A 19,323-nucleotide genomic window follows, 5' to 3' on the forward strand; every position below is an offset into this window, starting at 1 on the left:
TTGGTCGACATACTACATGTCTACTAATGGCGGTAAACCGTAAAAGTCGATATATCAATACCAGTTGAACAACTTCGATAATATATAACATGTCAATATCCCTGTATCGATACTTCGTATACAAAAATTATTAAAACTGTGTAAGAAATACTAGTTCAAAGTTTGAATAAATCTCTCTATGGATAGTCTAGCTATCTAAACATATTATAATCATTATAATATCATATTGAAGATTACAATTTTAATTACCAACTCTGATTGATAACATAAAACAAACACAAGATGATTTGATAGCCACAGTAAGATAATAATAATATGTGAGCTAAACTTTTTTCTAGGAACCCTGTAGAGAAGCTATTTTCACTTAAATTATGCAGTTCTAAATTTGTTAATCATGATACAAATTATATACTCCATGCATGTTTCTATTTAAATATTTGACAATCCACATATCCTACAAAATTACAAAAATCCTACAATTTACAATTAGTTATTGGATCACAATTTGATTTGTCATTCATTAACCTAATTCATTGGAGTTAGTTTATGACGCCTTCAATGTTTACGTTTTGCCTCACCCGTATGGCAAAAAACGCGTCCACACGTACATTCAATGTTCGCCCGAGGCGCCTTTGAGCACGCCAAAATACCGACAGGGTTCCGGTTTGCCCACATGCCTCAGCAAACAGTGTCCAGACGTGCGAATGCAAGCCCATACACGTATGCTCACCCGAGGCAAACGTACGTGTGTACACCGTTTTATTCTACTTTGCATGTCTAGTAAAAAATAAAACACCTTGCCAGTCAGTCATATTTTATTATCAAACATGAAACATTGTACTGTATGAAATTTCGGGAATAATCTCTTTGAAACAAAAAACAAAACAATTTAATCCATGGTAATAATAATAATAATATCAAGTGATCAGGCAAGTTCAGTTATGGTGGAGTTTTCAGGTCGCAAATGATCAATTTCAGGGCATCTGACATGACCTAACGACTGCTTTTTAGGCAGTCGGGACCGACAACTTAACGTGTCCATCCGAAACAGGGAAGTCACTTTAGAAAACCAGTGGACTGGGACACTGTCCCATGTATAGTGTCCAGTAAGCGACTATAATTTATAGTAAGGTCCAGTGGAAAAGATAGGACAACTGCGTTGCCGATTCTCTGCCTTGCAAATGCATTTTATTAAAGATAACTGATACTGTTGTTATATCTGATTTTCTCATCTTATATACTGTTAGACCTAGCTCTTAATCTATTTTAAAATAATGAATTATATTTTATTCATCAGGAAAAAGTTTCGTTCAATGAGTTGATATAAAAATGTCATAATTATGTGGATCGAATTTTTTAAAATTATATTTCCACATTAAGGTGAAATTAAAAGATATTGTCAATTCCACATAATTTATTTGAGTCCAAACTAGCTTCGATGCACTTGGCATCATCATCAGTGGTAGACTGGTAGATTATGATAATGCCAAGTGCATCGGAACTAGTCTAAACTCAAATAAACTAGTAGTTTTGTGAACAGTAGACCTCACTACGTTCGGTCAATTATGTTGCATTGACAACATCTTTTCACTTCATCTTAATATGGAGAAATTCCACAATATCTCTGTGCCAAGTGTTAATTTTATATTTCTACATTGTTAGAGAACGATCTGGCAAAGTTGCAGAGCTGGAAAAATATAGCGCTGGGAGTGTTATCTATTTATTAAAAATATCAATATAGCACCATTAAGTTACATGATGATAGGCTATTGTTCGCCGTATTTCGAATGATATCAAAATATTGCAATTAAAAAGCAAAAACGTCAACTCCCTAAAGCCACTTACACAGACATCGATTTTTTGCCGTCGTTATGAGTTTCTGAACGAGCGTTAGCGAGTTCTCACTTTTGACTTAGGCAATTTATATACCTCGGAGAACATTGCAGATTTTATAGTGAATGACTATGTTTTTTTGAAAAAGTAGACGAATTCGTTAATCTAGGCTCCCTGATTTCCTCCAGTATAGAAATTAAGAGAAGGATCTCCCTGGGAAATAGAGCATTTTTTTGGGGTCTCCAGGGTCCTACGATCAAGTCTTCTATCCAGGAAGGCAAAACTTCAAATATTATATAAAACAACCATTCAGCCAGTTTTGACATATGGTAGCAAAACCTGGACGCTCACTAGAGAGGATTACAGAGTTTTTGCCGCACTTGGAAGAAAAAATCAGGAACTCTGTGCCACTTTCAGGGAACCTGACATTATTGGTATCATCAAAGGTAATAAAATAAGATGGGCAGGACAAGTCCAGAGAATGGATCCGGCAAGGGCACCAAAGAATAAACTGTACTGCACAGTACAAGGAAAAATAAAAGTGGGGCGCCCTAAACCACTACCTCTGTAAACAAAGCCATAGTGCATTATGGTGACGTCAGCACAGGTAGGGCTCCTACTCCAATAATAAAAACACTAGCTGATATAGATCAGCTGAAATCAATGGTGTAGGAGCCCTACCTGTGCTGACGTCACACGAATGCACTACGGCTTTGTTTACGGAGGTAGTGCCTAAACTCAGATGGCTAGATAAGCTGGAAAGGACTTGGGAGAGTTGGGAATACAACGATAGAAGACGACTGCACTAGATAGAGAGAGGTGGAGACTGATTGTAAAGCAGGCCAAAACTAGACTATCGGGTTGTAGTGTCACATAAGTAAGTAAACAAGCCGATTACTGTCGATTATTACTGTTTTGTTGGGAGTGTAAGAGTGGCACAGAATGAGAGACTACCAGCGTCACATAGATTCACGAAAAAGAAATACCAGGGGTATCGGCTTGAGTTAACAGTGGAATTTTGGACATAAACGCCCTATACTACACCATGGCATATCTTCTTATGCTATCTTTTCTCTATGCTAGTATGCAACGGTGTAGCTGATTGTTGACCGAGGGAAGTGAGGTCTAAGATTCAAGTCGACGGTTTGGCATTTCTCTTAATGTTTAAATGTTTTTATGTTGCGCATTTACGGCGAAACGCGGTAATAGATTTTCATGAAATTTGACAGGTATGTTCCTTTTTAAATTGCGCGTCGACGTATATACAAGGTTTCTGGAAATTTTGCATTTCAAGGATAATATAAAAGGAAAAAGGAGCCTCCGTCATACGCCAATATTACCGTAAAAATCAGACTATAGAATTATTCATCATAAATCAGCTGTCTAGTGGACTATAATACTACCCGTTCAAAAACATCGAACATCTTGAAAATGTATCTTTCAATCTACGTTAGTAGACAGTTGACTATAATACTACTCGTTCAAAAACATCGAACATCTTGAAAATTGTATCTTTCCATCAACGTTGTAGACAGTTGCAGCCAGACCTGATAACAGCGCTCACACTCACATTCCGGGACGACACATCACGGTACGATATACGACAGAAAGCTCTATGTTTATTTAGGATTTTTTCTTGACATTTTTTATTGATAAATTATTTATTAATTATTGAGAAAACATAACAACAGGTCAATGTAACTCACTGAGCGCGAGGTCTACTGTTCACAGAACTACTAGTAGATGTGTTTTCAGTTCTTCAAGATATGTGAAGTTTTCAGTTCCTCAAGTTTACAATTCGTTGGGTTTCCAGTTTGTGATACTTTGCTTGAGTGGTCATTTATATATCTTTCCATCTATAATGATAATATAATTTCTATGATAATGCATCAATCGTGTATTTCCTATCCCGTAAATGTATAAGCCAATTCTTCCATCAATAATCAAAAACTGTTATTGGTAAGAACATCATAATGTCGCATCTCCAAAAATCAGAGGCTAACGTAGGCTATAGTCAATGAAATAATTGACCGAGCGAAGTGAGGTCCAAGATTCGAGTCGACGGTTTGGTATTTCTCTTTATGTTTAAATGTTTATATGTTGCGCATTTACAGCGAAACGCAGCAATAGATGTTCATGAAATTTGACAGGTATGTTCCTTTTTGAATTTCACGTCGATTTAAACATAAGGTTTTTTAAAATTTCGAATTTTAAGGATAATACAAAAGGAAAAGGAGTTTCCTTCGAACGCCAATATTACCGTAAAAATCTGGTGTGGCGCACTCACACAACTTTCCTTGCCATTATGAAAATTGATCACGCGCATCTCAAGTCTACTATTCTAAGATCTAAGCCAGCTGGTGACAGGACTACAACGCTGGAGACACATGAGGTCTGCTATCTCTTCATATTGAATGATTTAATAGAATCAACAGCTGCCAACAGTTTGCAATTGTATAATCACATTTTCTCGAATTTCGAGCTTATTTTCAATTTTAGGTGAAAATGTTACTAAACATTAATTGTAGAGATTTTTATGCTGAACCTTTTCCACTTGAATTTTTTAGTTCAAATTGTATCTGAAGCCTGATAATTGGGAATCTAAAATCAAACTTTTCTTAGATGGGGCGGAGCTCCTGGAATTTTTACAGATATGGGACTTGTGGCAGTTGATAGAGCTTATCAATAACTATTTTAGGTATAAATTTGATCAAAATCGTTGGAGCCGTTCTTGACAACATTTTTGCCATTTTAGCCGCCATCTTAAATTGCATTTCATCGAAATTGTTCGTGTCGGATTCTTATAGTAAAAGCACCTTTAGTTCCAAATTTCAAGTCATTCCGTTAATTGGGAGATGAGATATCGTGTACACAGACGCGCATACACTCATACACACACACACACATACAGACCAATACCCAAAAACCACTTTTTTGGAGTCAGGGGACCTTGAAACGTACCTTAATTGGGGTACCTTAATTTTTTCAGAAAGCGATACTTTCCTTACCTATGGTAATAGGGCAAGGACAGTAAAAATCAGACTATAGAATTAATCATCATAAATCAGCTGCCAAGTGGATTATAAATTGCATGCAATGACGCATGCAATATTTATATCTCAATGTAACTTGGTAAAAAATCATGTGTCGTGTGGACTATTAATTGCAAGCGCTGAGGCATGCAATTAATAACTGAAAGTAACATATAGTATTCTCGACCTTTCTCTGCTTTCAACTCAGTCAATTATTATTATAGTGTTTTCACTAGAACACATAAGTGTTTATTGATGGAAAACAATTTTTTTAAATTGATAAACTCACATTTGAGTTATGGTGAGTCTATGGGGTAATTCCGTCCATGCTAAAACAGTGTTCTTAAGGCAAAAAAAGGCTCTTAGAGCTATCCTAGACAGCGAGATTCATGCAGGCCACATTTCCCTAATTTGGGTATACTAACCCTTCCATCTCTCCTCATTTATTCCAATTTAATTCACGTCAAGAAAAACTCGGAAAAATTTTCCATTCATGAAGATTACCGTGCATATAATACCAGGAACAGTAGGAACATTGTAGCACCACAAATAAGACTCACTAAAACTATGAGAAGCCATACTTTCCAACAGTGCATATTGTATAATAAACTGCCTCAAACAACCAGGAATCTGCCTCCAAACAAATTTAAGAAAATTGTATACAGTTATCTGAAAATAATGCCTTTTACTCACTTGAGGAATACCTGAATACCTGAATTGAATGTATTTTATGTAATGTAGATATGCTTTATCTGTTCAATTTGTATCGATTTTCTGTTCAATTGTGTGTAGCCTATTTTTTAAAAGTATGTATTATGACTTGCCTAATGCTATAATTGTAGCCTGATGGTTAATAAAACGAATCTTGAATCTAAATTATTTTTTTAGTTTTGAGAAAACCCAACAACTGGTCAATGTAACTTAGAGAGCGCGAGGTCTACTGTTCACAGAACTACTAGTATAATAATGAAGTTAAATTCCTTCAAGTATACATAATATACGATTGGACACATCAAATATCATTTTCTCTATAATATTTTAGATATAGGCCTACTGGGGTGAATCACAGATATGTACAATAGATGGCGGTGGAAAAAGAAAACTGTCCTATCATTTCCACTGACTAACGTGATAACATGAACTAACTGATAACGTGAACTAACTGATAATGTGAACTAACTGATAGCGTGAACTAATTGATAACGTGAACTAACTGATAACGTGAACTAATTGATAACTTGAACTAACTGATAGCGTGAACTAATTGATAACGTGAACTAACTGATAACGTGAACTAACTGATAGCGTGAACTAACTGATAGCGTGAACTAACTGATAACGTGAAGCTCACACTAGTAGTTCTGTGAACAGTGGACCTCACGCAGTAATAAACCATAGCCTCCTCCTCTAAACCTAGCTCCGCAGTGCAGGCTGGATGCTTGTCTGACTCGGACTAGGCGCTGAGACAGCAAATAATAGCAGCATTGGTGGGAATGCGAGCGGCCGCAGTAACATCTTCCACCCAGCAATGGTCGGCGTAGTTCCGCCTAGTGGACAGACGAAAGATCAATCCAGTCGGTTATTTGATCTCTCCAGCCAGGCTCAGCCAAACAGCCGAGACAATAGAACAATGGTGTGACGGTCTTATTCGCGTTCATCAGCAGTTTTCTTTCTCACAATTATTTTGATTTTTGTGTTGCCTATAAACTCCAGTCACCGGTAAAAAGTTTCCAGAAACGTGGTGTACTACCATATTAATGAATTTTCATGATGATTTTCAATTATTTAAAAACATTGTTGACATTCTGAGACTTTAGGCTAAACTTGGGGTCGCTGAGAACGTATCTGCAATCAGAATTTCTCTATCACGAAAAATAACGAAAAAATCCAGCTGTTGATCTTCCGGCAACCGTTAAGTCATCCTGCAATGCGGCTGAAACACTTCCAAGCCAGACACCCATCTCAAATGACAACAACGCCAAGCTGTAAGAAACCATCCTGCACTGCGACGCTAGGTTAATGGCTGTTTGGGTTGGTGTATCGACAATGCTAAATATTGGGTACGCGACTGGGTGCCACCCCGACTTCTTGACATCCCGACTACTTGTCCCCTTTTAAAACTTTCTGAGGAGGTGACAACTAGTCGGGGAGACACCCTGTCGTGAGGGTGCGAGGTGTCAAGTTGTAAACAATTCATTCAAGTTGTAAACAATTCAGTCAAGTTGTAAACAATTCAGTCAAGTTGTAAACAATTCAGTCAAGTTGTAAACAATTCATTCAAGTTGTAAACAATTCAGTCAAGTTGTAAACAATTCAGTCAAGTTGTAAACAATTCATTCAAGTTGTAAACAATTCAGTCAAGTTGTAAACAATTCAGTCAAGTTGTAAACAATTCAGTCAAGTTGTATTAATCTGTTGTAAACAATCACTAATCTGTTGATATCCCATGGTATAGGGCGTTTATGTCGCAACTTTTACTGTTATCTCAAGCCGATAGTCCACAAAAAGTTTAAAAAACGTTTAATAAATGTTTAAAATGTATAAATCCGATAAACGTTATGAAAACAACGTTTAATAAACGTTAGAAAAGTTTACCAAAATAAACGTTTACTCTATAAACGTTTAATAAACGTCTAGAATGTATAATGCTGATAAACGTTATGAAAACAACGTTTGATAAACGTTAGAAATGTTTACTAAAATAAACGTTAGAAAGGTTGGTACAGTATGGAATTTTTACAGTACCTACCCAGTCAACAAACTAAGTGAAAATGTTAAAAGTGAAAATCGAACATTTTTTTCAGAAGGTGTCTCCTCCCCCCCTCACCGGTGTAACTTAATCCCTAAAAATGTCTCAATTTAGGCTTTCTGACCAACAATTCTTAAGTGGAATTGAATTTTAACCCCTTTCTATCTTCTTCAAAAATCGTCTCCAACACACTATCGAGATAAAAATAATGTTTTGCACCAATTAAGATGACTGAATTTTTTTTTAGTTTTCCAAAAATGTCTCACTTCAGGCTTTTTGTTGATCAATTCGGGTGCAGAATTGCAATTCAAACACTTTTGGTCTTTTGCAAAAATCGTCTACAACGCACTGTTAACGATATAATTGACTGTTAGCGATAATCCAGAGGGACTTAGAATAAATTTGCCAGATGTTTAAGTTTCCCAAAAAAGTCAAAAAAATTGTATTTCTGATCAATAACTCGGATGCAGAATTGAATTTCAAACACTTTTTGTCTCTTGTGAAAATCGTCTACAACGCACTGTTGATGATATAATAGACCTTTTGCGCTAATTTTAATCCAGATATAGGGACTTTGAAATAAATTTGACTAATTTTCAAGTTTCCCAAAAATGTTCAAAAAACAGTCTTTTATGACTAATTCGGCTGTAGAAGTGAATTTCCAGCATTTTTTCTGTATGCAAAAATCCCGTCAAACGTGCCGTTGACGGGCTACTGACGTTTAAAATTTTGAAATTATGCTAATTGATGATGGAAAATTCTGAAAAAAATCATGTACGTTTCTGTTTATATTATCAACATTGTCCTAAAATCTCAAATGATTCTATCCAAAATTGAATAAGTTATATCATTTTTTCCAATTGGATTTTTGTTTATGCTCGAAATCATGCCATTTATAAAATAACACACCAAGACTTTGAAATCATTTTCAGGTTTTCAATTCGAAATATGATAACCACTTTTATTATATTGATTCCAACAATTTAAAGTGTCAATCACAAACCACTCATGTGGCTTCACTTAAATTATGCTTAATATTATGTAAATTATTCTAAAAACACGGAATCTATGAATTAACTTATTCTGCAATATTCAAACATCGCGCAAAATTGTATTCAAGCATGCGCAATGAAACAACTCAACTCGAAGAAAATAACCTCCATTTTATAGCTGTGTTTTATAGATGTGTTGTGTTTGTGTTCATCTTGTAATTTTTGTGATCTCTATCCGTTGAATGATTGAAAGGTAAGTTACACATTTACAAATTATTTATTTTATTATGTATAAGATATACTTGATTTTTACTCATATAGCCTACACTTCAGATTGTTACCTTTATAGTTTTCTGTGAATGTGTTAGGATTAGGCTAACCTATGCTGAAAACGTTTCCTCGTGGTATAGTCTCTATTATTTATTTGTAAAGTTCAAAAAATAAACCATATTATATTAGGTACCATCTTTCATATCATCTTATTTAATATATTGAAAACATGAAGAACTTAATATATAACCTATAAACTTGAGTGTTGATAGGAAAAAATGACATTGGGTAATACGGCGAGGCAGAACATCCAAAATGATCTCTCTGCCAATGAAAGCCATCTATAAATAAATGAATAAATTTAATAAGCCTATATTTCAATCTCAAAAATAGACTATGCTTTGATTAGTAGTCATCAACTACAAACTTTCAAGCTAAACTTTACTAAACTAGCCTAACTTGGGCTAAGTTACCAAAAACCTGCCTAGTTGGTTGCTTCAAATTGTTTGTTTTTAAAGTGGGCACATATGTTACTGTATTCTTATTTAATTTCTGACAAGAAAATTCTGAAATTATAACGCAGTACACACTTTTATAGCTCATTAAAAAACAATAACTAAAACCCATCTTGAGCTACTTACATCACTGAGTTTAGTAATTCAAAGATCTGTGAATTCTTGATTTATAGACTAGGTTAGGTAGCTATTGCTAAAAAATAATAAGAATAATTCCATTTTTGAAAGAATAAGACTTTGATATTGTCAATACCACTTTTATTTATTTTATTTTGACAATATCAAAGTCTTATTCTTTCAATTATGGAAAAATACCACAACATCTCATACCATACAATCAAATCATTAAATTCCATTTTTGATCATTTAAAAATGAATTTATTCTTAGCTGCGTTTACACCAAAGTTATTAACAAAATGTTAAACACTTAATCCTTACAGATTCTATTAGATTGAACATAACTTATCATACCCATGATGAACATGTACGTTTGTCAAGTTCCATTCAATCTAATAGAATCTATAAGGATTGAGTTATTAACATTTTGTTAATAACTTTGGTGTAATCCCAGCTTAAGTAATTAAAAAATCTTCAAAAAATAATTTGCTATCAGATGTTTCTGTATCAAATCTTTATGGATGTCAAGTTATCAAAATTATTTGGTTAAACCTCTTGCTTTGGTAGTTTAAACTTTCCTAGAGTTTAAACTCGAGACAGTTCAAACTGATACTGTGAAAACAAAAATTTTGTTTAAACTAAAAAAAAGGTTTGAACTTTAGCTTAAACTTATACTACATGGCAGTTTTCAATTTTAAAATTATTGTTTTTCACAGTGGGTTATGAATTTTTGTTTTCAGGTGCAGTGTGGAACATCAAGTCTACTTCCAGTGCCCCAAATGAAGAAATCCAGTTAATAATCCGAAATTGGTTTTGATTCTCCAAAGACCGTGATGGAGGTCAAGAAAAACGGAGAAATGATCCAGCACCCAATCACATGTAACTAGGCCAAGTGCCAATAAGTAAATTTTTAGTGAATCTCAAACATCCATAATCTCTTTTGTAATGATTTTACAATATACAGACTTTTCATGCATTTAATATTCGCTTTCTTCATTTCACACTACAGAAAGACTGTATAATAACACTGTGGCCATTTGTTCTCTCAGCATTTTGATTGTTGGCTAACTTTTTCAAATCCACCATACTTTTGCCATAATTTAGCCTTCTCAAACAAATGGCCACATTGTGATTATAGTATCTTTATTCTATACTACATAAGCCTCTCTGTTACATTTAGTTCATGTTCTATACAGCTAGTGCTTCTACTAAAACAAAACCAATTTTTACTTTCCTTGCCCTATTACCATAGGTAAGGGAAGTATTGCTTTCCAAAAAAGTTAAGGTACCCCAATTTATGAATTTCTATACGTTTCAAGGTTCCCTGAGTCCAAAAAAGTGGTTTTGGGTATTGGTCTGTGTGTATGAGTGTCTGTGTTCACGATATCTCATCTCCCAATTAACGGAATGACTTGAAATTTGGAACTTAAGGTCTTTACAAAATAATGATCCGACACGAACTATTTCTATCAAATGTAATTCAAGATGGCGACTAAAATGGCGAAAATGTCAAAAACAGGGTTTTTGCGATTTTATCGTAAACGTCTCCAACAATTTTAATCCAATTTATACCTAAAATAGACATTGTTAAGCTCTATCAACTGCCACAAGTCCCGTATCTGTGAAAATTTCAGGAGTTCCGTCTCATCTATGCAAAGTTTGATTTCAGATTCTCAATTATCAGGCTTCAGATACAATTATTTAAACAAAAATTTTCAAGTGGAAAAGATTGAGCATAAGAATCTACAATTAATGTTCAGTAACATTTTCACATAACATTGAAAATAAGCTCGAAATTCGAGAAAATTTGATTATTCAATTGCAAACTGTTGATTCTATATTTATCATTCACTATGAAGAGATAGCAGACATCTTGTGTCTCCAGCGTCATTGTCCTGTCGCCCAGCTGGCTCAGATCTTTGAACAGTAGACTTGAGATGCGCGTGAACACTACCGTCTGGTGATCATTTTCCATAACGGCAAGGAAAGTTGTGTGAGTGCGCCACTCCAGATTTTTTGAAATGTCAATACTGTAACTATTGCAATTTTTATAGGTATTACAGTCAACATTTTTGTTTGAATGTATACATAACTTGTATATTCAGTTCTTAAAATTAAAAAGTGGTTAGATGTAGTGTAATAAGCAGTTTATAAAAGTGTTTTGCTGTAACATGGTAATGACAAAATATTGATTTTGTATTTCATCATTCAATATAATATATAATAGTTTTAAGTTCTGTTTCTAAAGCTGCGTTTACAGCAAAGCTATTAACAAAATGTTAATAACTTAATCCTTAGAGATTCTATTAGATTGAACATAACTTATATACACATGATGAACATATGTGTTTGTCAAGTTTCGTTCAATCTAATAGAATCTATATGGATTAAGCTATTAACATTTTTTTAATAACTTTGGTGTAAACGCGGCTTTACTGACATAAAATGTTTTTGAGCTTTTAGCTACACAATGGCAGAGTATATTAAATTACCATGGTAATTTAGTTGTAACCATCTCAGTTTTTTAAACAACTTTCATCATAATAATTTTTGTGGATCAAAAGTAATATGGTTTTTATTGCGTGTTTTTAATGTCACCTTACCAATGTACCGCATTTCACGGTAATATTTCTGTTACATAAAATCATATGTAAATAAATGGAAATATGATTTCGTATTTTCATCTCTTTCCAAATGATTTTAGAAATATTACCATGTAATTGATAAGGTACCGGTTAACGTCTATTTATAGTTGAAAATAATGGTTGTCACGTGCTTTCAACGTCTGTTGATAGTTGAAAATAATGCTTACTAAGATGTTTTTTCAACTATTATTCAACGTTGAAAATAATGTGGAAACGGCGGACATTTTTTCGTGTTTTCAACGTTGAATTTCAATGTCTTTTCAACGTTAAGGTATTACGTGTTTCTAACGTTATTTCAACGTTTCTGTGCTACCTGGGAAAGAATCGAATGCTTAACTAATGGTTGATTATAATGTTTATAAAAACGTTGATATAATGTTTATCAAAACGTTGATATAATGTTTATCAAAACGTTGATATAATGTTTATCAAAACGTTGATATAATGTTTATCAAAACGTTGATATAATGTTTATCAAAACGTTGATATAAAGTTTATTGAAAGTTGACTATAATGTTTATCAAAACGTTGATATAACGTTTTTGGAAATTTTGCATTTCAAGGATAATATAAAAGGAAAAGGAGCCTCCTTCATACGCCAATATTAGAGTAAAAATCAGACTATAGAATTATTAATCAAAAATCAGCTGTCGAGTAGATTATAAATTGCATGCCATAGCGCATGCAATTCAATATCTCAATGAAACTTGGTGAAAAATCAGCTGCTATGTGGACTATTAATTGCATGCCTCATTGAATGCAATGCTCATGCACTATTAAATGAACTATTGATTGTATGCAATAACGCAAGCAATTAATAACCAAAATAGCAAAGTATTGTATCTCGACCTTTCTCTGCTTTTAACTCGGGCTGTCCTGTTTCCAGTACGTCTTGAAGGAGATAAGCTTTTCATGTTAGCATTTTTGATACACCAACACCAACAGCCATTAGCCGTTTTCACACCGATATCTCGCAGACACGACATAGTGACAGGATTTACTCTGATGGACAGTATAAGAGGAGGCTGTGGTTTATAACTGCGCGAGGTCTACTGTTCACAGAACTACTAGTTATTGTCCATTTACATACATTTATCTAATCGACCATATCAATAGGTTCATTGAAAATAGAGAAGCTCATAGTTATTTATTTATCTTGAATCAGACTATTTTCTTATAAATTCATGTAGCCCTACTTTTAATATCCTCTTCAATTGAAAGAAAGCGGGCTTCAATTATTATCGTACCTGTATAGAGAGGTCCACGTTATTATAGCAGTAGATAAAGATAGAAGAACGGTGTTGCCGATTACTTTCGTATCACTGCGTTCAATAGTGGATAACTGATTCTAGTATACCTGATTAAATATTGACAGTTCATTCTTGTTTACGGTAAATTATATTTCATTCAAGAAAATATATTTTTCAATGATTAAATAATACAGATTGTCTGTTTGGTGTAAGGGTAAGCATTCCTGACTCAAAGATAGTACATTAGCTATTCTATATACTATTCTTGTTCCTGACTAGCAATTAGGAGATACCGGGTTCGATTCCCGGACTGGCAAATAATTTTTGGGTAGTAGCTCCCATTCCTGCTATCCTTGTCTATCATTCGACAAAGAAAATATTACTATCCTTTTCTAGCTCCGCAACGATGCTAAATCTGTTTTGGCAATGTAGAAATATAAATAATGAAGGCAGAGAATAGGCAACGCTGTTCTTCTATCTTTATCCACTGCCATTATAAAGTGGACATCACTATAGCTGTTAACCCTGTTGTCAAAATTTAAATATAAAAGTTATATTATAAAAAGTCTGGGGTGATTCACAGCATTTAATTTGTATTTTCGTTTAATAATGATTATTGATTAAATAATACATTTTCATAATTGAGATTCAATATTTTGTTAATTATTATAAATTTCCACATAGTTAAAAACGATCTGGCAAAATTGTGGAGCTAGAAGAGGATCGTGCCATCTGCTTTCCCGAATGATAGACAAGGATAGCAACACCAATGACAATCAAATACTGCCATTATAACGTGAACCACACTATATGCCTAAACTGGATGATTCAGAGATAGACCGATAAACATCGTAAAGTGTTTCCTAACATCAAAATAAAAAAAAAAAAGTTCCAGTAAACATGAGTCCTAATCTGCTTTGTAACTGAGATTATTATGGCGGTAGAATTCACATTTTTGAAATTTTCAATCTAATAAATTTATGAGAGGATTCCAGTGATCAATTCTCATCTAAAATTATAAATCCAATGGAACCAGTTACAAGTAGGCTATGTGTTATCGGATGGGCACGTTAAACTGTCGGTCCCGGCTGAAGTATGACAGTCGTAAGGCCCATTGACGGCATAAATGATATATTGAGGCGAGGTGGAACTTCCGCCAGGGACTCCCCACCAATAAAAGCCATACGAATATTATTATCATTATTATTTATTACAGAGTGACGGTTGCACAATAGCCGGTTAAATTTTAACCGTTGTCAATTCAACGAGAACCAATCAGAGAAGCCGTCTTTTCGAAAACGCCTTCTCCGATTGGCTCTCGTGAAATTAATCACGGTTAAAATTTAACCGGCTGCTGTACAACCGGGCTAGAATATGCTGAAAAACTCAATCTTTCAACTTCAAAGGGATAGAAATAGGATATTCCTTATTGTTGACCGGTATTTAGAATAATATAATATTGAAGACAATTTAAATCTAAAAAAAAATTAACTTATCAATGATTTGTTTGACTGAAACGCACACAAACTTCACAAATTATAATTTAAAGAATACAAAACCGATGAAAAAAATTATCTTTGAAAAAATTCCTGCTTTGTCTCCATCAAATCCTGATCACTCAATTACCTTATAAAAGAATAAAAAAATTATGAAAGATTTATAATAAAATTAATCATAATATATTATTATTATAAAATTATTCTTGTCGCCACAAAATTATAAAATTAAAATTTTCAAGGAAAATGTGAAATCTTCCATCATTATTTCGACAACAACGCGTTCTAGGTCCCATATTTACAGGAACGTTTTCTTTATTTTGATGTAAGTAAACCACTCATGGAGTATGTCCGTGTATTTTAGATACACCCAGTATAATATATTTTACAGTACCCTATGTAAGTTATTTATCTTACATTTTGTAATCAAGAATGTTATTTATAAGTTTCATTAGATTATTAACTAAGGCCTTCAATAAGTCATTATTAATAATTCATTAGTTAAAACCATACCATTCAAGAAGTTTGTCGGTGAATTTTAGATACACCCTGTATAATATATTTTAAAGTACCCTATATTAATCTTACATTTTGTGAAAAATAATGCTATTTATTGACCGAGCGAAGTGAGGTCTAAGATTCAAGTCGACGGTTTGGCATTTCTCTTAATGATTAAATGTTTATATGTTGCGCATTTACAGCGAAACGCGGTAATAGATTTTCATGAAATTTGACAGGTATGATCCTTTTTTATTTGCGCGTCGACGTATATACAAGGTTTTTGGAAATTTTGTATTTCAAGGATAATATAAAAGAAAAAAGGAGCCTCCTTCATACGCCAATATAACAGTAAAAATCAGACTACAGAATTATTCATCATAAATCAGCTGACAAGTGATTACACAGATGTGTGGAGAAGCCAGTCTGTATTTCCATAAGGTCTATAGTTTCAATCAGGTACTAAACTTGTGGATGAGAATACTGCGTGAGGTCTACTGTTCATAGAACTACTAGTAAGTTCTATTAGATTATTATACTGAGGCTATTAATAATTCATTAATGTTTAATGAAATAATTCATAAGTTATCAACCAGTTGATAAATATGACTGAACACAAAGGATCCTATTTCCGGAACAGGCTTAACTTGAAAGATATTTTATTTTGTAATATTTCCTTTTCAACTTCGAAAGCTCAATCGACTCAAAATAAACGAACGTCCATTTACTTTCTGCAGTACCTATGTATGTTTCAATTTTTATTGTATGTCCACAAAAGTTGGAATAGAAAAATCAAATTTCAATTTCGAACCCTGCTAGAAACCTTCCCGACCGAGTCGATCAAAAAACTTTTCAATATAAATTCTATCAATTTAAGTAAAATAAAAATCTACGAATTACCCATGATTGAGCAAGTCAAACAGCTACAAATAATCTAACTACCTTTCTACAAAGAAATAACAGAATGCAACAAAGGGATTTGTCCTGAAGCGTTCTCACTAATTTGCAGTAGTTAAACCTGAAAAACCTTCAGTTCTTCTATTAGATTATCAACTGCAAATAATAATGAGATCGCTACGCCTTTCCCCTTAGTTTGTAGCATTATGATATCACTTTCCCAGGTTAAATCAACTTCTTAAATTTAGATTAGTTTGGAATTCAAGATCTACGGGAATGAAGATGGTGATGATAATTAATAGCTTATTTAACTTCAATTAAAAGTGAAGAGAGGAGTGAATCCCACTGTCGACCGCATTTGAGTCAAAACTCATAAGATTGTTAAAAATTTAGGAAATTAAACTGAAATTCCTGATAAAATTAACCGATAATAATTTTGGAGTGTTACAATACTACATAAATTTGAAGCACTGGGTGAAAAATGAGAATGAAAACTGATGAAATGACTCAACAAATTTTGCAAGCTCACCTTTTCGAATACGCCAAGATGGCTGCCCGTGCCCTCAGCAAATTCATCAGGAAATCGATTTGAAATTTTCAAAGAAGATTTGAGCATAACCACATATCAAATCATTTTATAGCAACGAAACGTTAGAGCGGACATTAATTTATCATTTTCGAGCACTGAATTTCGAGTTTGATGGCAAATTCATATTAAATTCTAACAAATTCACGGGACCGACCAGTATTTGAAACAGGTTGAGATTTGAGACAAAGACTGCAAGAGTGCAAGTGCAAGATGACTGAAAGGGGAAAGAGAAGAGGGCTACCCCCTCCACCACTGCTGCAGGTAGCAAGAACGATTCCTATTGGTCAATGATGGCTACGTGACTTTCTGTACGACCTCACAAAATGCAAGGTTGACAGAAATATTATGAATTTGGAAGCAAGTAATAGTTCAAAAATCATTAGAATTGAAAAGAAAGCTTATATACCAACACATTTCATTGATATTAACCGATTAATAAATTTGAGTTGACAAAATGAATCGTCATTCGGGTCACATGACTCCCCCACTACTCTACTAGTCTACTTTAATCGTTTGTGTAAAGACCAGAAATATCATGAATTTGGACGCAAATCATGGTTCAAAAATCATTAAAATTGAAAGGAAAGCTTATATAACAACACATTTCATTGATATTAACCTATTAATTTATTTGAGTTGTCAAAATGAATCGTCATTCGGTCACATGATTCCCCCACTACTCTACTACCACTAAGATCATTTGCGTAAAGATTAGAAATATCATAAATTCAACCACAAATTCACAAATACAGCTTTAAAATTCACTAAAATCTAAAAGAAAGCTGTCACGGTAACAAAAATCATTAATATCAACAGATTTATTGAATTGGATTGTCAAAAACAAATCGTCATTGTGGTCACATGACTCCCCCTTCTACTCGACTATCCCACTGAAAATTGAGTCATAAACAGAAATATCTTGAATTCAGCGATTAATCACAGTTTAAAAATTGTTAAAATTGAAGATGAACCGAAAATTATCAATATCATCCGATACACTGAGCCGGATTGAAAAAATAGCTAAAATTAAGGTCACATGATTCCCCCTCCACAACTCTAATAATGGATGGTCTGATGAAAATGAAAACTAACAGATATTACACGAATTTAACCAAAGATTTAAGTCTAGAACACATATTACCTTAATTGAAAATAGAGTTCATGCAAGTTAAAAAATAAGAAATGCAAACGAAAGCCTCCATTTACAACGCAGTTCAATAATAAAATCACACTTGAACATAATGTAGGATAGAGCTGGGCTATTCAAGAATAACCTTCAAGTTCATCATTTTTTCAAAATATAAATTTCATTTCAATCAATATTAAAAAAACTTGCCGGTAAACTGTCAGATTGTGTTAACGGTTAGGCTACCTTTTACGTAAAAGATAAATAAATACAAAACACTCAACTACTACAACAATTACAAACTCCTACAGAAGAAATACATGAAAAATAAACACAATGTGAATTAATCAGTGCATATTGTATTAGTTATTATTCAAATTGTAGTAAAATTCCTACCTTTATTGTACCTTGTTGAACAACAGCTTATTATGAGAATTTATCCTTTTTAACAAAGATTCAGCAAACACTTCACAGACTATTCCTCTAAACCAGCACTTGATAAATAAAGTTTGCAATTGAAAAGACTTATTGCTGTTAGTTTATTGATGAATTTATCCTATAATGTAAGAGATTCAACGTTAAAATCCGCAAAAACTTTACTCTGACACAGAGACTGACATAACCTGTTGCTTATTGCTTAATGCTTATCACAGATTGAAAAGAAAAGAAGTGAGAAGAAAACACACACCTAACCACGAGAGACTAAAAATGCAAATGGGGGTCAACCTTCAGCGCTCCAGTGAGCGTTTTGTTAACTATAAAGAGATCCACGTTATAAGGGCAGCATTTGATTGGCAATCGTATTGCTATAGTGAGGTCCACGTTATAATAACAGTATTTGATCAACTTTGGTTTTGCTATCCTTGTCTATCATTCGACAAAGCCGGTGGTACTATCCTTTTCTAAGTCCTCAACGATGCCAATTATGTTTTTAACAGTGTAGAAATATAATTAATTAATGCAGATAATCGGCATCGCTATCTCTATCTTTATCCACTGCCATTATAACGTGGACCTCACTATATCCTTGTCTATCATTCAACAAAGCAAATAGCTCTTACTCTTTTTCGCTTTGCTCTGTTGTGAGATCGTCTTTTAACAATGTAGAATTGACAAAATATTTCATCTTAATTATGAAAATTCATTACGGTATGAAATTATTGTAAATATAATTTATTGCTCAATAAAATATGATTGATCATTTTGCACGAGAATGAACAGTTGTTATTACATCAATAAACCTGTATCAGCTATCATCTATAGAAGGCATTTACAATACAGAGGTTCGGCTATCTTTCTTCACTGCCATTATAA

At 33.5% G+C, this 19,323-nt stretch overlaps 1 protein-coding gene and 1 long non-coding RNA gene across 2 annotated transcripts in view; one reads left to right on the forward strand and one right to left on the reverse strand.

Moving 5' to 3' along the window:
* Positions 1-18,679, reverse strand: part of LOC111049709 (proteoglycan 4) — a 90,962-nt gene extending 72,283 nt beyond the window's left edge. The window contains exon 1 of the transcript XR_005572746.1: positions 18,406-18,679. The gene's annotated coding sequence lies outside the window, so the exon portion shown is untranslated. The remainder of the gene's footprint in view (positions 1-18,405) is intronic.
* Positions 8,122-10,489, forward strand: LOC120354000. Its single transcript, XR_005572750.1, has 2 exons — positions 8,122-8,859; positions 10,249-10,489. It is a non-coding gene; the product is annotated as an uncharacterized LOC120354000 (long non-coding RNA).
* Positions 18,680-19,323: the final 644 nt, after the last annotated feature.

The sequence above is a fragment of the Nilaparvata lugens genome, chromosome 13 (assembly GCF_014356525.2).
Source record: "Nilaparvata lugens isolate BPH chromosome 13, ASM1435652v1, whole genome shotgun sequence".
Lineage (NCBI taxonomy): Eukaryota > Metazoa > Arthropoda > Insecta > Hemiptera > Delphacidae > Nilaparvata > Nilaparvata lugens.